Here is a 17,017-nt window from a genome sequence, read left to right on the forward strand (position 1 = left end):
GAATAAATACCCAGAAGAGGGATTGTTTGATCATATGGTAGTTCTATTTTTTTAATTTTTTTGTGAGCTTCCAGATTGTTTTCCATAGGAGCTGCACCATTTTCCATTCCTGTTTTCATTGTACAGGTTCTAATTTCTCCCATATCCTCACCAACAATTTTCTTTTTAAATTTATAATAGCTATCCTGACAGGTATGAGGTTATATCTCATCATGGCTTCAATTAGCATTTACTTGATGATTAGTGATGTTGAGCATATTTTCATATACCTGTTGACAATTTGCAACAGGTGAAACATCTATTGAAGTTCTTAGCCCATTTCTAAATAGGGTTATGTTGTTTTTGTTTTTTATTAAGTTGTTTGAGTTCCTTATATATTTTGGATATTAACCCCTTATCAAATATATGGTTTGCAAATATTTTCTCCCATTCCATAGATTGTCTTTTCATTATTTTGATTGTTTATTTTGCTGTGTAGAAGCTTTTTAGTTTGATGTAGTCTTACTTGGCTATTTTTGCTTTTGTTGCTTGTGCTTTTGGTGTCATTTCCAAGAAATCATTGCCAAGACAACTGTCCTTAATTTTTTCCCTTTGTTTTCTTCTAGGACTTTTACAATTTCAGGTCTTATAATTAAGTTTTTAATCCACTTTGAGTTGTTTTTGTGTACTGTTTAAGATAAGGGTCAAATTTCAATCTTTTGCCTGTGGATATTCAGTTTTCCCTGCACTGTTTGTTGAGAGACTATCCTTTCTCCATTGTGGATTCTTAATACTCTTGTTGAACATCATGTAACTGTATATGGTTGAGTATAATTCTGGGCTTTTGTTTCTGTTATATTGGTCTCTATGTCTGTTTTTATGCCAGTACTATACTGTTTTTATTACTGTAGCTTTGTAATATATTTTGAAATCAGAAAACGTGATGCTTCCTGCTTTGTTGTTTTTTAAGATTGCTTTGGCTATTTGGTGTCTTTTGTGGTTCCATGTGAATTTTAGGATTATTTCCTCTATTTTGATAATGTTTATGTATTTATCTGGCCTTTTCCTCTAGGTAGTTAGCTACAATATTTAGTGATTTTGCTTGTTTTGTTTAACATTGTGTTTTAGTACCAAGTACAGTGCTAAGAAAATAGTAGGTTTCTCAAAAATACTTACTGAATAATATTGAATAGAAGGAAGGGAAACAAGAAAGGGAAGAAAAGAAGAGAGAGAGAGGATCAATATACAGAAACTCTCTCATTAGCCTAGCTGGTGAAGATGATGAAGACAATGGTGACAAAGTCAACTAACAGTGGTGATTAAATCTTAAAAAGATTAGATTCTTAAAAAGAACTAGAGGGGCTTCCCTGGTGGCGCAGTGGTTGAGAATCCGCCTGCCAATGCAGGGGACGCGGGTTCGAGCCCTGGTCTGGGAAGATCCCACATGCTGCGGAGCAACTAGGCCCGTGAGCCACAACTACTGAGCCTGCGCGTCTGGAGCCTGTGCTCCGCAACAAGAGAGGCCGCGATAGTGAGAGGCCCGCGCACCGCGATGAGGAGTGGCCCCCACTTGCCGCAGCTAGAGAAAGCCCTCGCACAGAAATGAAGAGCCAACACAGCCATAAATAAATAAATAAATAAATAAATAAAATTAAAAAAAAAAAAAAAAAAGAACTAGAGATGGTCATAAATTCTAGAATGCCAAATGCCAGACGTATTAATCATATAACAAATGGTATTCTGATTTAATTAATGTTTACTGAACACAGTGTATGTGCCAGGTGTAGGTGATACAGAGATAAAAGCATATGTTAATTGTGCTTAAGGAGCCTTAGAAAATCAGAGTCTTCCATTTGGGGGAAAGAAATTAGGAAGATTAGAACCCAGTAACTGAATAAAGATAAGTGTAAATACCAATGACATGTTTCTAAACCAAAAAAAAAAAAAACCTGAATGATGTGACAATTGCTTACCTACACTTGGATTCAAAGCATAAGCCTTCTGTTTTCCTAATGCGTTTTGTTAACCACTAAAATAAATTTTTTATTCTTTTTAATACTAAGGTGTAAGTGCCCTATAACATTATCATTTTCTTTAAAAGTAACATTTAATAAATTTGTCACTAAGCTAATTAGTCCATATTTCTGAATTACTCAGTGTACTGCATTTGTGGCTTACTATGACTAAAGCAAAAACTATTTTTATCACTACCATGTTAATTTTTTAATTGGGGTATGGTATTAAAGTCAAAAAAAAAAACCTTTACTATGTTTACATTTGTTCTAATAATTAAATGTTTGGCTAATTTTCTTACTCAAAACATCTCATTATACTCTAATAGTAAAATGTGTGTTCTTTGTATAATATTTGGTGTTTAATGCATTTTTACTTTTATTTAATTCAAAATACATGAAATGTCCCAGGGACCATTACTCTAATATAATAAAAGTTTAGGTATTTGTGTATTTCAAATAATGAATGATTATGTAAGGCAAAACAACTTCAGAGCTTGTTGATTGTATTTTAGAGCCAGATCTAAATGGAATAGCAAACACACATGCAAAAAAAAAAAGTCTAACAGTGAGTATAATCATAACCTATTTAGAATGAATAGTTCAATCCAAGACATAAATGCTTTATCAATGGCTTTAACTGGAAGAAAGGAGGTTTGCAACCACTCAAAATATGATGGCTGTGTCAATGTTACAAAACATATTCTTCTTAAGAGCAGAGGGGTGGAAAAAGAATGAAAAACATGATGGACCTTGAATAACAGCTCAACAGTAATGCTGTATAATTGCTTTTCATCCTTTCTATCAGCAGTGAAGCTTTAAAATATTGATCAAAGTTGATGACTATCACAAAGTGCTTAAAGTGCAGCACACTGTTAAATTTCCTCAGCTTCTGAAATAATTATAGCATGAACAAGCATAAAGATGATTTCCCCCACCTTCACCTGCCTTCCTCAAATGATTTTCCAGTCAAGGTAGATGGGATTAAAAGAACTCTGACATGAATGAGCTACATTAGAATGTCAATGTCAAAAGATATATCACAGGCACTTGTCTCAAAAAGATAAAAATACTGTGAACGTTTCACATTAGTGCACACCAGAATTCAGACACCCTCCCTACTGACAAACACAGTACTGAAATAAAGGGCACAAAGCACACCCAATACATAAGAAAGCACAACACAGATATGAGAAGTGTTCATTGATAATATAAGAAAGATATCTCTTGTCTGCTAAGACTTTACAGCTAAAGAAATGATGGAGAAAGTAAAGCTTTTTACCAATTTATGGGAATAAGAAATAAAGGACTTTTTTAAAAAGAATTTAGTAGTTTAGGCTAGATTAAAATCTTAAAATCATGGTGTCATTAGAATTTAACTATATTAATTTATTCATTTAAAAAATAATTATTGAAATCCTAGTAAGTGTCAGGCATCGTGTAGAAACACAGGTGCTGTGCTGTTACAATAGTTGCATGTGGGGCTCCAAGCCAGGGTCTCAACTCCTCTGATTTCAGCACAGGCATCTGGGATAGATTTCAGCACAGGCATCTTTGCCAGTTTCCTATGTCAAGTGCTCACTCTGATGTCTCTCTGCTCTAGAATGCCACTCAGTTACAATTAGAGGAATTAGAAAGTAAAGGAAATTTAATGCCCTTCAAAGGGAGTCTTAACCAGCGGTGAGTGGATAAATGTTTCATCCCCCATGTTCTCTGGAAGGATAAATTAAGATACATTCAGTGTAGTTTCTCAAATGATTCCCTGAGAGTGGATTTAGCTCTTGTTGTTCACAACAGTAACCAGAGCATAAGTGCTCAATCACAGGCTTTCTTTTTCACCTGTTCAGTTTCCCGATTCTCTCCGTTTTTGTTACTCCGTTCTTCCTCCCCTCCCCCTCAAACTTCCAAGAGCTTGTTTCAGGACCTGCTCTCAGGAAGGAACCTAAACCAAAACAGTTGATACTGAAAGTAGCAATAGTAAATAGCCTCTTTAGATGGGATTCTGAAATTGGTTTCCTCACAGGTCAAATGGCAAGAAAGACCCCGTTACTGGTGATAAATGGGATGCTGAAAACGCCTCGTTTATGTGCTTTACCACCATGTTTTTAAAGACTCAATTGTGGAGAGTTGAATGAGAATCAGGTGGAGGGAGGCACACAGGTTTGTGTAATAGCTCTAACACGTGAAAGCTATGAGGGCAAACCCTTTATAAGGGTTGTGGAGGCAACTTACCTTTTTCAGTTGTTCCAGAAGTCTTGAGGTGGAAGGATGGCAGGCTCAGTTCAGCCAGCTATCAGCTCAGGACATGCTAGAAAATTAAGGAGACCTTCTTGCACTGTTTATTACCTGCAACTGGAGGAGAGATAACACTGAAAAAGCAGGTCCAGGATTGAATTACAAGTGTTGAACAGTTGCAAAATACATGGAACATTCAGCTTCTGGGGGTTTCCTGACATCAGTGCTGTGGTAGTGAGTAAGTGAGACTCTGAAAACTTGGATGGCTAGAAAGAATTGACCTGAGAATGTTGAACCTCCGGATTTTCCTGATATCTCTGGACTTTTTGAGCAGCGTCTTCCCTTGACAGAGGACAATATAAAGAAATTACCTGAGGTGAGTCCCTTGAAATGTTTTTTTTTTCCTCTGAAGGTCATTCACATCTTCAATATTTCACTCAAATCTGTAAATATTCTCAACTCTCAGTATAGTCCAAGAAGGGAAATATAGTCTCTGCTACTAGTAAGACAAGCTTCAGACAAGCTTCAGGACTGGGGTAATAGGTAAATACGCACTAACAGAAACTCAGAAACCTATATAGGAGTGGATATTGATAATATTTCACTGGATAAGTACATAATATAGGTTGAAGAAGTACAGCTTTATTTACCTGGAGGCATAATTTAGAGACATAAAATACACTCTGTGTGAACACTTAGAGCTGGTTTTAATATGATGCTGGAAGGACTACTTAAAGCTTGAAGCAGTAGTGGTTTACAGTAAATGATGTGGAGATGCCAGGATCTCTCTGGCAAAGTTCTAAGGAAGAGCTCAAAGTGGTGGGCCTGAGAAAATAGGTTTATTACTTGAGACTGGAGTTCTCTTAACCTTTGTCCTTTAGAAGGTCCAGAGAACACTAAAGTGATATGCAATTCAACAGAGAGGTATTTGAGAAAGTTAATGTTGGCTATTTTCCTCGGGCCAGAATTAACAGTGAGTGATACTTCCATATTTCTTGGTGTGATAGAATCCTGGCCTAGCAGAACACAGGTGATGGCACTTAAAGGCAAGACACACATAATGGTAAAAATAAAAATAAAGCAGAATTGTAGGGTATCTTTACGCAAAGCAATCTGTGGCTATGGCTATTAGACCACGGTGGTCCAAGAGAGGAGAGAGATAGGCGGTAGAACAAGCCATTGCTTGACTTACTTAGCCAGAATAAATTGGTATTAGTTGCCTCTATGGGAATTTGTGATACCTTGCTCAATTTCCAGATTTGAATCACTTAGATCCAGAGCCCACTGATTAAAGGTAAGTCTAGATACTCTTGAGGAGGGATCCTGAAACGTTACTACATGTATATGATATTAGTATTTCCCCAGTACTTGCATAAAGGGCTTGCAGCTATTTAAAACAGTAATGGTACCTCCGGGAAAGGAGAATTCCTTTGGACTGTTAAATATAGGGTCTGAGCAAACACTGATATCAGTGAGACCTAAATGAAATCACGGCTCCTGTTTAAAGTTGGGTCTTATAGAGGCCAGGTGCTCTATAGAGTTCTAGTCCAAGTCCATAAAATACACAGACCCAACCTGTGGTTATTTTCTTGACTTTTACATATATATGTTTGTTGGACATACTTAGAAACTGGCATTGCTTTTAGAATGATTACCTGGACTTAGAATAGAACCAAGATACAAGAAGGCCTTGAAATTACCCATTCCTGGCTAAAAAAGTAAATCAGAAACAATGTAAAACCCTAAGTAGCACTGCAGATATGAATGCTCTTCTCAAAAACTGAAAGAAGATGTGATAGACCCTATCCCTTTCAGTTTGCCTTTTTGACCCCTTCAAAACTCAGATGAATTCTGGCTAATGACACTGTGACTACGTAATCTTAGCAAGTGGTTGCCTCCATCACAGTCACTGTGCTTAATGTGATAATTTTATCAGAAAAAATCAATACAGGCCCTGGCATGATGTATGCTTTATTGATTTAGGAAATACATAGGTAAGAGAATCAAATGTAGTTATTTTTTACGTGAGAACAGCAGTAGCCTACAGATGTCTACCACTATAGGAGAATTGAAGTGTAGAATGTTAAAGTTGGGGAACATGTGAATGCCTTCTGGAAATCTACTCTCATCATTTCTATGTAACGTAACATTATATTGGAGACCCTAGTCAGCACGAATTGGAAAGGAAGTAATAAAACTGCCTTTATTCATAGAAAATAAAATTGTATAAATGGGAGATCCTAAGGAATCTATAGAAAGATCTGTAAGAACTAATAAGTAGATTTTGCAAAGTCAGTGGATATAGGGATATTTAGAAATCATCTGTATTTTTATAAATAGAAATACACTATTGGGTAATGAAATAAAAAAGAAATACCAATGAATATAACATCAAAATATTGAATATATGTGAAGGACCAATACAAGGAAACTATCAAACATTGCAAAGAGAAATTAAAGAGAAATTAAATAGTGGAGTTTATTATGCATATGAATCGGATAACATAATTTTAAGTTATTCTCTGCAATTGATCTTTAGAATTCAAAATTCCAATTAAAATAATAGGTTTTTTTCCCAGCAAAATTGACAAGTTGGTACAAAATTTATATGAAAATGCATTGGGCCTAAAATAGCCAAAATAATTAGGAAAAATAAGAACAAAGTTCGTACTTACACTACCTTAATTTATGTTCCACCTCAAATGTTTGTCAACAGGTAAACTGATAAACATTAAGGTATATCAGTAAAATGGAATATTACTCAACAACAACAAATACTGATACCCACGACAACAAAGATAAATCTCAAAAATATTCTGAGCTAAAGAGGCCAAAGGCCAATTTGCACATACTCTATTATTTTGTTTAAATTAAGTGGTTGATATGATTTCATATTAAATTTTAGAACAGACAAAACTAGAATGTAAGGACAGAAAGAAAAAGAATGGTTTCCTGGTGATTGCAATGAGACACGAGAAATTTGGGGGGAATGGACATGCATACACAAGTATATATTTGTGATAATTCCTTGAGATATACGCTTAAAATCACTGAGTATTATTCTATGTAAATTATACCTCAAAGTTTATTTAAAATAAATGGTTAAACAAAATGAAATTTTACTGCAGCCAAGTAAGAAACAGAAATATTGGTTGAGTTTTGTGAAATAATGGAATTATGGAAAGTTGATGAATGGGTGCTATTGAAGTCACCTATGATACTTGAAATTCATTTGTAACATTAACTATTGTTAACTTTCAACTGGAAATGTAATTTAGCTCTTTCAAATTTCGTTTTCCCACTATTGAAATCCCAAACCACCCAGTCATGTTTTGTGTCTTTACACAAAACTATACCTTTTCCAGTGAATAATATTTTATAAAAATAGAAATACAGTGAAGTAGTAAAAGGATACCTCAACTTTTAGTTGTATTTAAAAAAAATTGTTAGACATCTTAATGGCTACAGTAATGACATACTTTAACATAACTTGAAAATAATGAAATCAAAATAAGCTTCTCCTAATTTACTCTTTATACAGTGTATGAGGTTAATCATTAGATGGTGCAAACCGAAGATTGTACGCAAAGTATGTGTCTGAGAGTATGAGAACTTACAAAATTCTAAACCTTGCAAATTGGATGAGATATGATTAAAGTACCTATAATTTAAAAATATAAAATGTAATGCATTATATTGTATCTTGCATAAAGAAAGGCTGTTGAAATCATAGCATAGGATTGTCAGATTGCAATATAGAACAAATATTAACAATCAGATTTTCTCCTCTAGGACAACATAGAACTAGTTAGAGGTCACTTTTATTTATGCCACAGCAGTCAGGTGGACCAGACAAACCCTTTGCTGCTGTTCTTACTGTCTCACTTTTTAGCGCTTGCTTGGAACTTGCCTGTTTCCTAAATCTTAATTCAATCTGAGGTTCCGCCAATAAGTCCTTTTTTGGCTTAAACTTGTTAGATTAACTTTCTGGCAGGTGCGCTTGCATATGGGGAAAAATAACACTTTTGGTTACTGTTTTTCCATCAGTTGTCTCAACATAACACACTGGTTAGGATGATACATTTGTTAAAAAGAAAAAAAGGCAAAGCTTAAAACTAACACACTTGGAAATGTACAATCAAAATTTAAATTATTGTTTGGAATAAGCAATAAAAAAATCATAGAATACCCATGGGTCTTCCATTATATGTGTATAACAGGGAAAAAATCCATTGTTTTTAGTGAGAGGTAATTAAGATGAAACAACTAAGATGAGTGTGTTTCTGAACTGGGTGTTTGATCATATCACTCCCTTGATATGTAGTGATACATATCACTCCCAATAAATGCATAATTAAATTCAGTTGTCTTGACATTACAAATTCATTTCCTTAACTTCCCACACACTCACCTATTTTCCAGTCCTACAAAACCCATGAGCTTCCAGCAATCAACTTTCTCAGTATTCTTGAGCCGTTTTGATAGATGGGACTATTCAGAGTCATTATTTCTTAAGTGACTTTCCTAGTCAATTCCATATAAAATGTTCAGTTTATGGAGATAGATTTGTTCACAATATTTCCTTGCTATTCTTTTTTTTTCTTTTTTCCTTTAATATTTTTACTGGAGTATAATTGCTTTACAATGTTGTGTTAGTTTCTGCTGTATAACAAAGTGAATCAGCTATATGCATACATATATCCCCGCCTTCTTGCATCTCCCTGCCACCCTCCCTATCCCACTCCACTAGGTGGTCGCAAAGCACCGAACTGTTCTCCCTGTGCTATGCAGCTGCTACCCTCTAGCTATCTATTTTACATTTGGTAGTGTACATATGTCAGTGTTACTCTCTCACTTCGTCTCAGCTTCCCCTTCCCCATTTCCTCAAGTCCATTCTCTACAGCTGTGTCTTTACTCCTGTCCTGCCCCTAGGTTCTTCAGAACCTTTTTTTTTTTTTTTAGATTCCATATATATGTGTTAGCATACGGTATTTGGTTTTCTCTTTCTGACTGACTTCACTCAGTATGACAGACTCTAGGCCCATCCACCTCACTACAAATAACTCAATCTCATTTATTTTTATGGCTGAGTAATATTCCATTGTATATATGTGCCACATCTTCTTTATCCATTCACCTGTCGATGGACACTTAGGTTGCTTCCATGTTCTGGCTACTGTAAACAGAGCTGCAGTGAACATTGTGGTGCATGACTCTTTTTGAATTATGGTTTTCTCAGAGTATATGCCCAGTAGTGGGATTGCTGGGTCATGTGGTAGTTCTATTTGTAGTTTTTTAAGGAAACTCCATACTGTTCTCCATAGTGGCTGTATCAATTTACTTTCCCACCAACAGTGTATAAGGGTTCCCTTTTCTCCACAGTCTCTCCAGCATTTATTGTTTGTAGATTTTTTGATGATGGCCATTCTGACTGGTGTGAGGTGATACCTCATTGTAGTTTTGAGTTGCATTTCTCTAATGATTAATGATGTTGAGCATTCTTTCATGTGTTTGTTGGCAATCTGTATATCTTCTTTGGAGAAATGTCTATTTAGGTCTTCTGCCCATTTTTGGATTGGGTTGTTTTTTTAATATTGATCTGCATGAGCTGCTTATAAATTTTAGAGATTAATCCTTTGTCAGTTGCTTCATTTGCAAATATTTTTTTTCGCATTCTGAATGTCATCTTTTCGTCTTGTTTATAGTTTCCTTTGCTGTGCAAAAGCTTTTAAGTTTCACTAGGTCCTATTTGTTTATTTTTGTTTTTATTTCTATTTCTCTAGGAGGTGGGTCAAAAAGGTTCATTCTTAAAAGTGAATCTTAAAAAGAAACATATGTTCAACATTTCTTTTAGTGAAGGATGACAGTTAAATGTCTAAAGGCGGAAAGAGTGGATCAAAGTAGAGAGGAAATAGAGATGGATGTACTTAGTTGTTGAATAAGAGGTTCTGCCATGAAATTTATCCGGAAAGCTCTCAAGGATAGAAAGTCTAAGGAGGAGTTAATTAGAATAAACGTAAGCATCACTGCCTAATTGTGATCATTTTCCTCTGATACCTACTTGATCTAACTTTAATCCTCACAGTCTAAATATATAATAATGACCAGCTTTAACAATTACTTTGCTAAAGTTAATCCTTCAACAACATTTAGAGAAACCAAGGGATCTAGAAGGGATTTCATTTTTGTAAAATAGAGGTTGCTTCTTTACTTTTTAACCTTAAGCATAGATTGAGCATTGAACCAACTCATTTTCTAGTTGGGAGATGAGTTTTCATAACCTTGTGGTGTTACCTAGGATACCAAGCCCTTGTGACGTTTAGACACCTGCATAATTTTTCCATGTACATTATATCTGGTCACTTGTGAGGCAAATCAAAGAAAATCATTTAACCAAATGAGATTCTGATGAAATGAAGATTGTAAAATAATATTTTGACAATTTTTAAATATTTTCCAATTATTCTGAAATACTGCCTTTCTCCAGTATAATTTTTGAAATCAGTTTTTTCCCACATAGTGTCAATCATTTATTGCTTCTAGTTTGTAACTTAATCCTATTATCAAAACACTACGACTGACTTTTATGACTTTTTGATGCTGTTAACTATGATGTTGATGCTGATGAGAAAAATAATTCATTCTAACTTATGTAATAAAGTCACTAGTAATTTTTTAATGAAAGCTTTTGAATAAGATTTTGATAGTTATATAATCAAGCGAGTGAACTAAATCCTAATAAAATTTTCTAATTGTATAAAAATAATTTTTATGTCAGAAATACTCATTGTATAAAACTATTTGTTTATTTTCTAAGCTGTTTGATCTCCAGAATTCATTTCAATAAATGATACCATGATTGAATTAATGTGTTGTTACCATCTTCAAGCTGGAGTCTTAGGTGGACTTTCAGAAGGGTGTTTTTCCTCATTGAGCTCATGGTTGGAGAGTGTATGGGAGGTAATGGAATAAGTGGACGTCATGATCATGTGCTCACTTATGCACATCTTCTGCTTGGTTCCATGTGGAATAACGAGGGATCTTATGTTAGTGGATCACTATATAAATCTTTAGATAGTGATGTTGGCTAAGGTCCTATAAGAAAGAAAGGCAAATCCATATTCAGAATGGGCATCAGTTCTAGTCATCATGAAAGGAGTCCACTGCTGAAAGGAGTCCCATGTAATCACCTTACTAACAAGTCGCTCACTGGTATCTTCTAGGCATGATCCATAACAGATCTTATGCACTGGATTCTGTTGGATATTCAGAGGCATGAGCAGCTAGATTAGCCTTGGTAAGTGGGTGTAGCTCTATTGCTCTCTTCATGGGCCCATTGTAACATCACTGCTGTTGCTGAAGGCAGGCTGACTGACCTGAATTTGTTGAATCAAAGCTTTACCAATAGGGAGATTTCGCCGCACTGCTGGCTTTCAGGGTCATACCTGAGTGTGGCTGTAGTATAGAAGGAGTGTATCTTCAGTTTGCATTCATATATGAGCTGACCCACATACAAACCAAGCTCATCCTTGCTTTTTCTCCAACATCTGTTTTAAGTGCTCCCCTGGCACCCATAGGTGTGACATGAGGGAGACGTATTGGGACAACATTGGAGGACATGGGAGTCTGAATCACTTGCTTGTGAAGTTAATTTCTGCTCTCTGGACCTACCTGTACCGTATGCTTCCTAGAACACTTCTGTCTTGTGATGAATTGCTGCTGGGCCTCCCCAGTCTTTTGACTTGGTAACTTGTTAGGTCTGATAGAATGCCTATTCATGATGGACATTCTTTTTTTTAATTGGATTATAATTGGCATAGCATTTAGGTTACAATGTAATAATTTGAGATTTATATGCATTGCAAAATTATCACCACAATAAGTCTAGTTACCGTCTGTCACCATACAAAGTTAAAATAATTTTTCTTGTGATGAACATTTTTAAGATTTACTTTCTTAGAACTTTTAAATTTGTGAAACAATATTATTGACTATAGTCACCATGCTGTACATTATATCCCCATGACTTATTTTATAACTGGAAGTATGTACCTTTTGATCCCTTTCACCCAATTTGCATACTCATGATTGGCATTCTTTTTTTTTTTTTTTTTTTTTTGCCGTACGCGGGCCTCTCACTGTTGTGGCCTCTCCTGTTGTGGAGCACAGGCTCCGGACACGCAGGCTCAGCAGCCATGGCTCACGGGCCCAGCCACTCTGCAGCATGTGGGATCTTCCCGGACTGGGGCACGAACCCGTGTCCCCTGCATCGGCAGGTGGACTCTCAACCACTGCGCCACCAGAGAAGCCCCTCAGTAATCTTTTGAAAAGTTATGATGATTCTGTTGGATATTAATTTGAAAATTACTACTTTAAAGTATTAGTTTCCTAATACTTTAGGAACAGTTGACTGTTCCTTTTAATTTTAGATATTCCTGTTACTTTTTGTAACAGCTATATTGAGGGTAATTGATATAAACTGCAGATATTTAAGAACACAGTTTGATAGCTTTTAAAACTATCAGTAAAATCAAGATAGTAAACATATCCATTATCCCCCAAATTTCCTACATTGCCTTTGCAATTCCTTCTCCCTCCTCTCCCCAACCTTCACTCCCTCTCTTCCCAAAAATCAAGCCTGTCCCACTTTTGGTTACTTTACTTTTTGGTTACGTAACTTTGCACATACAGAGTTTCATATAAATGGAACCAAAACAGTGTGTACTTTTATCCTATTTTTTTTCACGTCATAATTATTTTGAGATTTATTCATGTTGTGATATGTATAAGTAGTCTGTTTTTTAAAGAATTGTCCTGTGGAACATTCATCTAATAAATATGTAGGTTTTCAGCTTTTGGTTATTAAAAATACAGCCACTATACTGTATATGTGTAAGTCTTTCTATGGACATAAGCTTTCTTTTCTTTAGGGTAAAAAAACTGCATGGAAAGGTTGAGTCATACGGCAGTTGTATGCTTAAGTTTTTAAGCAATAGACAAACTATTTCTCAAAATCGCCATATCATTTTACATTCCCAGTAGCAATTCCTCATCCTTTTCACCATTGGATGTAGTTATTACTTTTATTTTTTTCCATCTTTATTGAGGTGTGATTTACAAAAATTTAAGTATATTTAAACTGTACAATGTAATATTTCGATACATGTATATATTGTGAAATGATTACCACAACCAAAATAATTAACATATGCATCACCTCCTATAATTACCTTTTTTTCCTTTGGTGATGAGAACACTTAAGTTCTACTCTCTTAGCAGATTTCAATTATATAATACAGTACTATTAACTGTAGTCACCACTAGTACATTAGTTCTCCAGAACTTACTGATCTTATAACTGAAAGTTTACATCCTTTGACCAACAGCTCCCTATTTCTCCTACTCGCCTTGACCCTGGTAATCAGCATTCTACTCTGTTTATATGAGTTCAAATTTATTTGATTCCACGTATAAATGAGATCATGCAGTATTTTTCTTCATGTGTTTGGCTTGTTTCACTTAGCATAATGTCCACAAAATCCATCCACATTGTTGCAAATGGCAGAATTTTCTTCTTTTATTATGGCTGAACTATATTCCTTTGTGTGTGTGTGTATGATATCTTCTTTATCAATTCTTCTGTTGATGGACACTTACTTGGCTATCATGCATAATGCTGCAATGAACGTGAGTGCTTTGAGATAGTGAGTTTATTTCATTTGGAGGTATACCCAAAAGTGGGATTGCTGGATCATATATTTTACTGTTTACCCTAATGGCTGTACCAATTTACTTTCCTGCCAACATTGCACAAATATTCCCTTTTCTCCAGATCCTTGCCAACACTTCTCTTTTGACTTTTTGATAATAGTCTTCTTAACAGGTGTGAGTTGATATCTTACTGAGGTTTTGATTTGCATTTCCCTGATGACTAATGATGTCGAACACTTTTTCATATACCTATTGGTCATTGTACATCTTCTTTGTAAAAATGTCTATTCAGGTCCTTTGCCATTTTTTATTTAGATTTTTTGTTATTAAGTTTTATGAGATCCTTATATATATTTGAACCCCTTAGCTGTTATATGGTTTGCAAATATTTTCTCCCATTCCATAGATTGCCTTTCCACTCTGTTGTTTATTTTTCTTGATGTGCGTAACCTTTTTAATTCTATGTAGATCCACTTGTTTGTGTTTACTTTTGTTTCCTGTTCTTTGGGTGTCATATCTAAGAAAATACTGCCAAGACCTATGTCATGGAGCTTTTCCCCTATGTTTACTTTTTGGAGTTTTATGGTTTCAGGTCTTATATTTAAGCATTTGATCCATTTTGAGTTGACTGTTCCTTTTAATTTTAGATATTCCTACTTGTATTTTATTGTGGTTTTAACTTAGATTTGGCTAATGACTAATAAATTTGAATATTTTTCATAAGCTTATTTTTTATCCATAAATACATACATTTGGATGAAATATCTGTTTAAATTTTTGTGCGTTTATTTGTTGAGTTGTATGCTTACTTATAATTAAGGTTTGAGATCAATACAAGTTCTTTATCAGATATATGCCTTGCAATTATTTGCTCACAGTCTATAGTTTCTTTTATTATTATTCCTAATAGTGCTTCTTGAAGAGTGAAAGTTTTAAATTTTGATGAAATACAATTGACCAATTTTTATAGATTATGAATTACAAGGAAGAAAAATTACATATCTTAAGTCTTTCAAAAATAAAGGTAAAATTTATGAATATATCCTATTATATATGCATATATGTTATTAGGAATAATGATACAAAGAAAAATATAGATAAATAAGAAATAAAAAGGTTTCAGATAATGTGTCATAAAAAAGTGGAGACTAATTCCAGAAGTGAGAGGTTTCAGTATTTTTTTCAAGATCCACTATTGTAAATCACCACGTTAAGAGTGTAGGGTGATTAAAGAGAGCTCTGTAATCTCAATCCATCTTTGAAAACTAGGAACAGTAGGGAACTTTCTTCATTTCACCCTAGTATTTATTAAAAATTAGCATCAAAGATTACACAGATGGTCTCATAACACTACTTGTATTTGTTGTTGTACTAAAACCACTAGAAGTACAAAAAAGAAAATAGAATACAGCTCATGTAGATTTAAAAGAGAAATAAAACTTTGATTATTCATAGACATTACCATTCTGTGCATCGAAAAGTCAAAGAATCTACTGAGAGACTCTTAGAATTTAAATGTTAATTAAGCAGATTTCCTTTATTCTGTATCCTGCTTTTCTCTCGGTCTTCCAAGAAGCAAACACCAAGACCGAATTAAATGTATGAGAATTATATGAGGTGAAATGCCTTTGTTATAGGAAATAGGGAGGGAGATGTAAAAGGGTGGATGAGAGGTCAGAAAGGGGGATAATGTTGGGTGAAAGTATCTTAGACTGCCCAGCAGTGTAAAGAAAATTCTGCAAAGCCATCAGTGAGTCCTTGAACAAAAGGCAAAAGACAAAGTGATCCTTTCTTTCCCAAGAACTGGTCTGCCTTTGTATCTCTGATGTATTCCAATATGACACAATTTCTGTGCAAACGGGTGATGGATTTCAAAACTGGAATGGCCTTTGTCATTTATACTCCCTACAAAAGAATGTCAGCAAGGCATATTCTCATGACTGCCACATCCTAATGTAACAATACTGACACAGAATTTTAATTTATATGATAATATTGCCATAGTGACTTATATTTGCTAGCATGTATATGGTACATAGTTTTCATGCCTTCCCTTTATTTTAGATGTGTCTCTTATAAGAACACCATTTTAAAACAATTTTTATTTTCCTCTGGGAGTCAAACTCATTCTGATTTATTTGGATTATTGATGTGCTTGGAATTACTCTTTCTGACTTTATATTTTTAGTCTTTACAATGGTTTCTTTCTCTTCTCTTTCCTCTTTTCTGTCTTAATCACTTTCGACAGTTTCATTTCCTTGTTGTTTAAACCCCCATGTTGATTTCAATCGATAATTTTTTTCTAGTGGCATTTAATAGTTGAGCAGATACATTTACATTTAATCAGTAATCTTTACTGCCTCCAGAGTAGACCCAAATGACGGAATATTTGTAGATATTTACATTCAATATTTGGGATGTAACAAGGAAATCATGAAATTCAGGACCCTGCCATAGGAATAGAATATTTCTGTAATCTGTGGATGGTCTTTTATTTTGTTTTAATAAGAAGAGTTTAGAAAAACTCAGAATGTAGATATATAGTCCTATTGACTCAGAAACAATTATTTTACACTGTCAACTTAAATAGATTGGGAAGAGGAGATTCATGACCTTCGTCTTGTCTCTAAATATATCTTCTGCCTAAAAAGAAGACTTCTCTCTGAAACTAACATAATTTTCTAAATATTTGTAGAGTTAATGGTGTGTACATTACAAAAATGATTAATAATCTTAAAAATATACTTAAATAATCAAAACAATGAAGATACAGTAATCATTTACATCCAACTAATGCATGACCCTTTGGTTCATATGACAAGGTTCAAAGAATGTACATTTTTTCTCGGTTCTAAATAACTGGAAAATAATAATGTCAAGTTGCAAACGTAAAAATTGCACCAAGGAGAACAAGTACTACAATGAAATTAAAAAGGTTATCATATATTCTTTCTGTGTGAGTGGTCTCTAAACATGGAATCTGTTCTTGACATTTTGTGCTAGGTAACAGCACTGTTTTTAAATGTCATCTTCTAATTATTGAGATAAATTGTCAGATTACTCCCTTTTGATACTCCCTT

This window comes from Mesoplodon bidens, assembly GCF_964165515.1.
Source record: "Mesoplodon bidens genome assembly, chromosome: 16".
Taxonomy (NCBI): Eukaryota; Metazoa; Chordata; class Mammalia; order Artiodactyla; family Ziphiidae; genus Mesoplodon; species Mesoplodon bidens.